Genomic DNA, 10,385 nt, shown 5'->3' with positions numbered 1-10,385 from the left:
AGAAAAGTGGGTAAAGGGAGACGTCAGACAGTGTAAGATATGACAAAATAATAATTTATGAATTTTCAAGGGTTCATGATAGAGGGAGGAGTGGGGAGGGAGGGGAAAAAATTAGGAGCTGATGCCAGGGGCTTAGAGGGAGAGCAAATGAATGAATATATGAAATAATGAATATATATTATCAAGGGTTCATGAGGGTAGGGGACAAAAGAGGAGCTGATAACAAGGGCTCAAGTAGAAAGAAAATGTTATGGAAATGATGATGGCAACATATGTACAAATGTGCTTGATACAATGGATGGATGGATTGTTCAAAGAGCTGTGAGAGCCCCCAAGACAATTGTGTTAGACAGGGTTCTGTAGAGAAACAAAACCAGAATGCTAATAACTTTATATATATATATGTATTTATATATACAGATATATTTATTTATTTATACAGATAGATATGTATATTTATATAGATATATAACATAAGAAATAAACAGTTCATTAAATTATAAAGCAGTGCAAATGGCTCAGTGCAACTCACTCCCATGAGACAGTTGTGAGACACTGGCAGTCCTTCAAGTCTTGAGGGCCACAGGGTAGTCCTCTGTAGAGCAATTCAGGCTATCTGGGCACAGGCAGCAAACAGCAAGGCAGGTCACCAACAGTCACCCAGGTAACAGGGTCCAACAGTCCCCAGCTCAAGAGATGTAAATTCCAATGGTGTGGTGAAGCAGGTCTTGAAGGAACCTCAAATTACAGTGACACAGTCCACGAGTTAGGTGTCCCACAGGTAGTGTAGCTTGCAAATAGAGGCAAAGAACAAGCAAGGCAGCCGCACACTGGTCCTACTATCAGAGAGCAAGAGACCCAAGAACTAGAAAGGCAAGGCTCGCCAAGCCAGTTATCTCTCTGCCCTTCAATTAATCCCACATGTGTTTATTGGCCAGGTTGGCACAATCAACTAACTACCTCCACAGTGATCTATGAAAAAGAACGTGCCCTTCTTTGGAAATGAGGTCTTTGCAGATATCATTAGTTAAGATGTGATCATCCTGCCTTCGGGTGGACCCGCCATCCAATCACTCGTGGCCTTCTAAGAGGAGAAGTGGAGGAGAGCACAGGGAGGAGGAAGCAGACCTGGGGAAGGCAAAGGCACAGGTGAGTAGGTGATGCCGCTGATGGCTGAGCACCGCGGGAAGCGGGAAGAAACAAGGAAGGCTTCCTCCCTAGAGCCTTCCCAGGGAGCTTGTCCTTGGATTTCTGACTACTCCTCTCCAGAAAGAACTACAGGAGAATAAATGTCTTGTTTTCAGCCATCCAGCAGTCTTAGGAAGCTAACACACCCCCTACAGCAGGAAATGGCTAGCTCTTTAGCCACCTGGGTATCTGGAACCGGGGCAGGGGGTCATGGCCCTGCCTACAACAAGTAGAGCCCTCTCTCCCCAGCGGGCACACACCCATTCTCAAAAACACGCTGGCCTCCCGTGACCCAGGCAATGCACTTCTCTGACTGCTCCCTCTCGGTATCAGTCTGCCGTGTTTGCTGTGGCGTTGAAATGTTTGCATCGTGGCTAGCTCCCAGCTGATTCAGACTTGCAGTATTTCAAACTCCCTGGTGATTCTTTTGGTACAAAAATAAGGGACCCTGTGCACCAAAATTGGCTCGATGGCAACTGATGGTGGTGGTGCACTTCGCTGGCTTCGCTCAATGGTGGTGCCACTTCGCTGGTTTGAATGGAAGCACCCACGATGCCCATCCCATGAGAGGCAGCTCAGACAGCAGAGGTGAAAAAGGACCAGAGCAGGCAGCTATTTCTAGATAGGCCCCTCCTACTCGCAGAAGAACTGCTTCTCACAAGGCCTGTAATCCCACCCCCAAGACTGTCAGAAGGACAGTAGATGGTATTCTGCACCCCTGCCACGTAGGAGAGTGTCTAACCTGGGTGCCAGAGCCAAAGAAACTATGGTTTCAGGTGGTCCTCCTCAATTCCTCCTAGCTGTGTGCTCCTGAACAGTTCCCTCTTCTCCCTGGGCCTGGATTTTCTTATTTGTCGGTTAGGGTCATCGCAAAGCCTATGGCATACCATTGTCTTCGGCAGGCGTCCTCAAACTATGGCCTGCGGGCCACATGCGGCCCACCGAGGACATTTATCTGGCCTGCCGGGTGTTTTTGCCCCATTTTGTTTTTTTACTTCAAAATAAGATATATGCAGTGTGCATAGGAATTAGTTCTTGGTTTTTTTTTTAAACTATAGTCCGGCCCTCTAACAGGTATGAGAGATAGTGAACTGGCCCCCTGTTTTAAAAGTTTAAGGACCCCTGGTTGAGGATTTAAATAAGATAATGTAGTGAAAGTACTTGCGGCAATTACATAATCTGCCAATTTGAGCGAAGGGGTAGAGTCTACAATGTCAATCGGGTCACAAGGTAACACCCACCAGGAGGATTCTGGGAACTTCCTCTTTTTCTCCTGGGAAGAGGACCACACACTCTCTGCTTCCCATTCTGTTGACAAGCCACGTGGAGCCATTGCTGATGGCAGCCGGAGCCCTGGAGCTGGAGGAATCACATGGAGAGCCGTGCCAGCACTGAGATGCTTCCACAAGACTTTCCACCTACTGGCCTCTGATCTACCTGCCCTCGACATCATTGCACGAGCTTCCTGGGGCTGTAGAAGAATTTATGGACTAGTGTCAGACATATGAGCTAATATCGGACTTATGGGCTAATATTGAACTTCTGGACTAGATCTGGACTGGGCCAGGATGTTTTCTTAATATGCAATGACTCTTGGATAGAAAGCTCTTTCTTATACATGCTTGAGTGCCTCTGGATTTGTTTCTCTAGTCCACCCAGACTAACACAGTACTCATCCCAATAGGATACAGAAATAAAGGGGTGGGGGGGAGTTCTTGATGTTCATCTAACGTGCCAAGCTTCCCCCATTGTGCTGGGCCCTCAGCCTGGAATCCTGAACTACATTCTCCCAGTGGCTCATCCCTCACTTTGCTCTCTTGGTCTAAGGGTTACCTCCACAGGGAAGCCTCCCCTGATCCCTCTCAGCACCCTCCCCATCATGTGGGCTCCCCTGGCCCTGCTTTCCCTCTGTTTGCTAACTGAAAGGTTGGCCGTTCAATGCCACCCAGAGGTGCTGTGGGGAAAAGGCTATGCATCTACTGCCAAAAATATCACCCACCAGAACCCCCTCAAGGAGGGCTGGTGGTGTAGTGGTTATGCGTCCGGCTGCGATCCGCATGGTCGACAGTTCAAAACCACCGGCAGCTCTGACGGAGACAGACTGGGCTTTCTACTCCTGTAAACAGTTACAGTCTCGGAAACCCACAGGGGGTCGCTCTGAGTCAGCACTGAGTCCACGGCAGTGTGTTTGGTTTGGTTTGCAGCTGCTCTAGAACCCAGTTCCAGTGTGGCATACTTGGAGGTTGCCACGCATTAGAATAGCCTTGACAGTGACCGGTTTGGCACATTTAGTTTTAAGGGCACTACCATTACCTGAAGGAGTCCTGGTGACACTGTCTGGTAAGCGTGGCTGGACTGTTCACCCCAAGTTTGGCAGTTCAAACCCACCAGCCGCTCCATGGAAAAAGATGAGGCTGTCTGCGCCTGTCGATTTACACACTGTATATAGCTTATGAAAATGTAGACCCTATGCAGGGGTGGGGAAAACCTCTTTTCTGTCAAGGGCCATTTGGCTGTTTATAACATCATTCATGGGCCATCCTGGTCAAGCTTGTAATGAATGCATCCCTACTGGATGGCTGGAACTGCTTCTCTCAGTGAGACCTATGATGTTGGCCGGTGTTGAAGAGTTTGTAGATCTTATACAGCCTGAGTGCTGGATGCTCTCTACCCCTGCTATGCAAGGTCACTAGGAGTCAGAATCAACTCAATGGCAACATTTTTTTGTTTTTTTAAAATCATTTTATTGGGGGCTCTCACAGCTCTTAACACAATTCATACTTATATCCATTGTGTCAAGCACCTTTGTACATCTGTTGCCATCATCATTCTCAAAACATGTGCTTTCTACTTGAGCTCTTGGTATCAGTTCCTCATTTCCCCCTCCCGTCCCAACTCCCTGCCTCACCCTTGATAATTTATACATTGTTATTCTTTTTTCATGTCTTACACTAACCAATGTCTCCCTTCACCTACTTTTCTGTTATCCCATCCCCCAGGGAGGGGGTTATATGTAGCTCATTGTGATTAGTTCCCCTTTCTCCCCCTTCCCTCCCCTTACCCTCCTGGTATCACTACTCTCATTATTGGTCCTGAGGTGTTTATCTGTCCTGGATTCCCTGTGTTTCCAGCTCTTATCTGTACCAGTGTACATGCTCGGGTCTAGCTGGATTTGTAAGGTAGAACTGGGATCATGATAGTGGGGTAGGGGGTGGGGGGTGAGCATAAAAGAACTGGAACAATAGTTCTCAACCTTCCTAATTCTGCAACCCTTTAATACAGTTACTCATGTTGTGGTGACCCCCAACCATAACATTATTTTCATTGCTACTTCATAACTGTAATGTGGGATTGGGAAGTCTGACTCAGTCTTCCTCCATTTCTTGACCACGTTGGGAACCACCTCTCTCACCTGTTTACCTTTGGGGTTCGTGCTCCATTTTCCCCTCTTGTGCCTAGACGTAAAACTGGTTGGCTAACTTCTTCAAGTGGAAGATGAAAGGGTAATTGGTCAGAGCAGTGCAGGGATCTTAGGTCATTGCAAAGGGGGGTGAGGGGTCCTGTCATGGCCCTTTGTCTCTCCTGTGGGTAGAAAAGCTCCTAACTAAGGGACAATCTGTTCCTTGGCTCAGAAGCCAACCAAGTCCCTAAGATAGGTATCATGATTTAAATAGGATCCACTACCCCCACCCCCATATCCATGTTCTTCCCAGAACTGGAATGTGACTTGACTTGGAAATAGAGTCTTTGAAGATTGTTGGCAGTTAGCTAAGATGAGGTCAAAGGAGCCCTGGTGGCCTAGTGGTTACAAGGTGGGCTGCTAACCACAAGGTGAGCAGTTTGAAACCACTACCCAAGGCTTTCTACACACATAGGGGCAGTTCTACTCTGTCCAGTAGCATTGCTGTGAGTCAGAATCAACTCGATGGCAGTGAATTTGGTTTGAGTGAAGATGAAGTCATGCTGGCGTAGGCTGGACCTTACACCCAGTAGACCAGCATCCTTTTGAAAAGAGGTCAAGGCTCCCAACACAACCGCTGAAGACAAAGCGGGTGAATAAGCAAATATGGTGAAGAAAGCTGATGGTGCCCAGCTATCAAAAAATATAGCAGCTGGGGTCTTAAAAGCTTGAAGGTAAACAAGCGGCCATCTAGCTCAGAAGCAACAAAGCCCATATGGAACAACATATCAACCTGTGTGATCACGAGGTGTCAAACGGATCACTGAAGACAAATGGGTGCATAAGCAAATGTGGCGAAGAAAGCTGAGGGTACCCGGCTATCAAAAAGTATAGCGTCTGGGGTCTTAAAGGCTTGAAGGTAATCAAGTGGCCATCAAGCTCAGAAGCAACAAAGCCCACATGGAAGAAGCACACCAGCCTATGCAACCACGAGGTGTCGAAGGGATCAGGTATAAGGCATCATCAGAACAAAAAATCTTACCATAGTGAATGATGGGGGGAGTGCGGAGTGGAGACCCAAAGCCCATCAGTAGGCCACTGGAGATCCCCTTGCAGAGGGGTCTCAGGGAGGAGATGAGCCAGTCAGGGTGCGATGTAACAATGATGAGAAATACAACTTTCCTCTAGTTCCTAAATGTTTCCTCCCCGCTCCCACTACCATGATTTGAATTCGAACTTGCAAGTCTGGCTGGACCAGAGGATGTACACTGGTACAGATAGGAACTGGAAACACAGGGAATCCAGGGAGGATGAGCCCTACAGGACCAGTGGTGTGAGTGGCGAAACAGGGAGGATAGAGGGAGAGTGGGTAGGAAAGAGGGAACCGATTACAAGGAATATGTGACCTCCTCCCTGGGGGACCGACAACAGAAAAGTGGGTGAAGGGAGACGTTGGACAGGGCAAGATTTGACAAAATAACAATTAATAAACTATCAAGGGCTCATGAGGGAGTGGGGAGTGGGGAGGGAGGGGAAAACGAGGACCTAATGCTAGGGGTTTAAGTGGAGAGAAAATGTTTTGAGAATGATGAGGGCAATGAATGTACAAATGCGCTTTACACAATTGATGTGTGTATGGATTGTGATAAGAGTTGTATGAGCCCCTAACAAAATGATTAAAAAAAAAAAAAAAGAGGTCAAGGCACACAGACCCAGAAACACGCAGGGAGAATGTGGTGCCGAAGACTGAGAGTGGAGTGGTACATCCTACAAGCCAAAGGATGTCAAGGATTGCCAACACCACCAGAAGCTAAGAGAAGCCCATGGAAATTTCAAAGAGGTCACAGCCCAGTGACACCTAGATTTCCGTCTCCTAGCCTCCAGGACAGTGAGAAAATAAATGTGTTCTTTTAAGCCATTGAGTTCATAGTACTTTGTTCTGCTAGCCCTAGGAACCTAATACTATGTGTGGTGTGGCATGGGGAGGAAGCTGGGTTTTCCTCTAGACCAGTGGTTCTCAACCTTTCTAATGCCGCCACCCTTTAATACAATTCCTCATGTTGTGGTGACCCCCCCAACCTTAACATTATTTTCGTTGCTACCTCATCACTGTCATTTTGCTACCGTTATGAATCGGGCGACCCCCGTGAAAGGGTCATTCAACGCCCAAAGGGGTCGTGACCCACAAGTTGAGAACTGCTGCTCTAGATGCAGCCAGATTCCAGTGCATGTGTCCGGAAGAGCTGGCAGAGGCAAAGACACTAGGGCCCTTTCAGAGCCATGAGGCCAGTCAACTGAGGTGGTTGGGGAGAGGGGCAGCCTCACTCAGCTCCCAAGTCAGCCCAGAAGGCAATGCCCCAGCAAAACGGTGGGCTGAGAGAGAGCTTGCGTCACTACCAAGCATTTGTCTAAACGTGCGCATGGTTTTGGGAACTCCCAGCATGTGGGAGATCCAGGATAACAGAAATGTAGGTCTGGGGGGATCCCATGGCTAACAGCTCCTACACATTGCCATCTGTCCTAGGCAGTCCACTTCTAGTCCCCCAAGGACAGCAACCTCTCAGGATCGCCGGTTCCAAATCCTGAGCGAGGCAACGAGGGAGCGGAGGGAAGCTGGACTGCCTCCAAGTGGAGCAGCACTTGAAAGCGCATTGCGCGGCCTGATCACTGGGTGTCACTGGTGTTTGAAAGGAGCCCCAGCTCCAAGAGCACAAGGGGCAGCTTCAGTGTTCCTTTTCCTCCTTTGATGACCACCCAGACCAGTGTTTGATCCGATGGGAAAGGGAACTGGAGGCTTGTCTGTGAGAAGCCTTGGTTGTGGTGGTTCTGGTGTGTGGGGCCGCCATGTGGGCTGGCGTACAACTGTGCTCCACAGGGTTTTCAGTGGCTGGCATTGGGGACAGAGAGGGGCAGGTCTTTCTTCAGAAGCGCTTCTGGGTGGACCTAAGCCTCTAGCCTTCCAATGAGTGAGATCGTGAAGGTTTATTGTGCCAACCTGGCCGATAAAGCCATGTGGGATTAATTGAAGGGCAGAGAGCTAAATGGCTCGGTGAACCTCGCCTTTCTAGTTCTCAGGTCTCTTGCTCTCTGATGGTCAGACCAGAGTGCAGCTGCCTTCCCCAGTCCCTGCTTCAGCTGGGAAGGCTCACTTCCTGTGAGATATCCCTGAGAAGCCACATGGACCTACCCTGATGCAGCCCTGGGCGCTGGAGAAGCCGCGTGGAGACCCCTGCCAGTGCTGAGATGCTTATACCACCACTGGATTCAAAGGCTTTATACCCACTGGCCTGTGATCTTCCTGCATTCAGTGTCATTGTGTGTGTTTTGTGAGCTTGAGGACTTTGTTGATCGGTGTCGGACATATGGGCTAAGTCAGACTTAAGGGATTGGACTGGATGGAGTTGGGACGCTTTCTGAATGTACACTTACCCTTTATATAAAACTCTCTCTTATCCATATATGAGTTTCTGTGGATCTGTTTCCCTAGTTTACCCAGACGAACACAGTGAGTAACCAAGCACTTTAACTGTCTGCCATCCCTTCTTTTAGACTCCATCTTTGGGTCTGACACTTTCTGTGCCTTCCATAAGCTCCGTGATGACCTCATCGCCACTCACCCTTAGGGCCCCCCCATGCAGCACTGTTGTCCATGGGGTTGCTCACTTGGCCCTCTCTCCTTCTTAGACTGCTTGGCATAACCCAGGCTGCATTCACCACATCTGCAGTGGGGCCAACTCTGTGTCCCGAGAACACCCCATGACGGACAAGACGAGTGTTGCTTTTGATCGTGGTCACCAATCTCAGGTAGGAGTTCACTCCTTGTTAACCGTCATCTGGATATGCCTACATCTTCCTTTCTCAGCCCTTCTAAAAAAGCCAAACTCACCGCCAGTGAGCCCATGCTGACTCGAGCAACCCCCTCTGGGTTTCTGAGACTGTAACTGTTTGTGGGAGTAGAAAGCCCTGTCTTTCTCCTTTGTAGCTGCTGGTAGTTTTGAACTGCCGACCATGTGGATCACAGCCCAACATTTAACCACTGCACCAACAGGGCTCCTTCTTAAGGAACTGCATATCTTATCTTCAAACTCCAATACCCCCACCTCCATTTCCACACTCCCCCCCAAAAAACCCACCCAAAACCAGGATAGTGATACTAACTTCCTCACCAAATCTATAAACTTATCAACATGTGTATACATCTTCTCTTTCACTGCCACTCTGAAACCTGTCCCTGAGCCCCACATTCTCAAGGTTCTGGATCCCTTGGTTTTTCGGTACTTCCTTTTGGACTAATAGTATTTTTATAGCAGTGAATTTGGTGTGGGTTCATACCTCACCCTATAAACCTCTCTTTCCATCAAGAGTAATTAAACTCTAGTATACATCTCTCTAGACCAGCCACTGGCTCTGTCTTTGTTCTCCTTTGTGACTACATTCCCTTCGTCTCCCTCATCACCTGGACCACTGTGGCATAGTGGTTACACATTGGCTGATAACTGCGAGGTCACTAGTTCAAAACCACCAGCCCTTCCTCAGGAGACAGATGAGGTCTATACGCCTAGGAAGAGTTGCCGTCTCAGAAACCCACAGGGGCAGTTCTACCCTGTCCTATAGAGACACTAAGAGTCGGTATAAACTTGGTGGCAGGGAGTTTGATTTGTTTTGGGTTTTTTTTCTTAAAGTCTTCAATTTGCTCAAATCTGGCTAACCCCTCCCCCACTCCACAGAATCGACTGAATCGACCGCTCAAGGCCACCATGACCTCTGTGTGGCCAGGTGAACATGGACATAAGTGTCTTTCTTTGGCACTGTGCCCAGGATTGTGCACAATGGACCCCTCTTCTCCCCTTTACCCCACCTTTCTAAATAATATCACCCATTCCCACCGATTTATATATCACCTTCTTTATGCCAATGGCTCCCAAATGTGTATCTTTTGCCCAATTCTATATGCTGTCCCCATTTGGAGAATTCACAATTATTTGAAAATTAACAATCCAGAATGGAGTTCTCCATTGACATCTCCCCCCAAACACCTATCCTCCTTCTGTTGGTCTTCTCCATCCCATAATGATATCATCACTGCTTAAACTTGATACTTAGAAATCATTCATTTTTTTAATGCCTTGTCTCTATTCCATTAGCAAATCCTATGGAACCTACCTTCAAATTTCATTTCAAATCGCATCACATCCTTCCATTTTTCACTGCTGCTCACACCCAGCCAGGCCACTGTCATCTTTCCACTAAACTACGAGACCACATTTTTGCGTCTCTAACCTTCCTATTTCCAAGTCCTTTCGATCCGTTCCTGACAGAGCAGAAATAGGGGTCTCAAAACCAAAGGCGGTGCTGACGCTGCTATGTGTCACAGTCTGGGGTGTGGACGTAGAAAGGGGTCCTGGTGACACAGTGCTCACGTGCTCCACTGCTAACTGAAAGGTTGGCGGGACAGCGGCGCGCGGTCTGCTTCTGTAAAGCTGTGGAAACCCCACTGGACTGTTCTGGACTGTCTGCAGCATCATGGTGAGTCAGATTGACATGATGGAGATGGGTTTTAGGTTTATATGTGTAAAACACTGAGATGTGTACGTGCTATTGTATATTCCACTGCAGCTACAAGGAAGGAAGGAAGGAAGGAAGGAAGGAAGGAAGGAAGGAAGGAAGGAGAAATCCTGGGCCTCTAAAGGGCAGAGCTTGTGGTCTTCCCACTTAGGGTCTTTATGTGGTTGTAATGAGGCAGTGTCCGGTGCTGACGTCCTCTGCCGGATGGGACTCCTACCTGTGGCTGCCCTGT

General features: G+C 48.3%; 1 non-coding gene across 1 annotated transcript; it reads right to left on the bottom strand.

The window, feature by feature from the left end:
• Positions 1-7,266: 7,266 nt before the first annotated feature.
• On the bottom strand, positions 7,267-7,384 carry LOC115872959. Its single transcript, XR_004048149.1, has one exon. It is a non-coding gene; the product is annotated as a small nucleolar RNA SNORA61 (small nucleolar RNA).
• Between the last annotated feature and the right edge of the window lie 3,001 nt (positions 7,385-10,385).

Source organism: Echinops telfairi, unplaced genomic scaffold (assembly GCF_000313985.2).
Source record: "Echinops telfairi isolate 266 unplaced genomic scaffold, ASM31398v2 ScPeMD7_7458;HRSCAF=8496, whole genome shotgun sequence".
NCBI lineage: Eukaryota > Metazoa > Chordata > Mammalia > Afrosoricida > Tenrecidae > Echinops > Echinops telfairi.
This window is presented reverse-complemented; position numbering and strand designations above follow the sequence as displayed.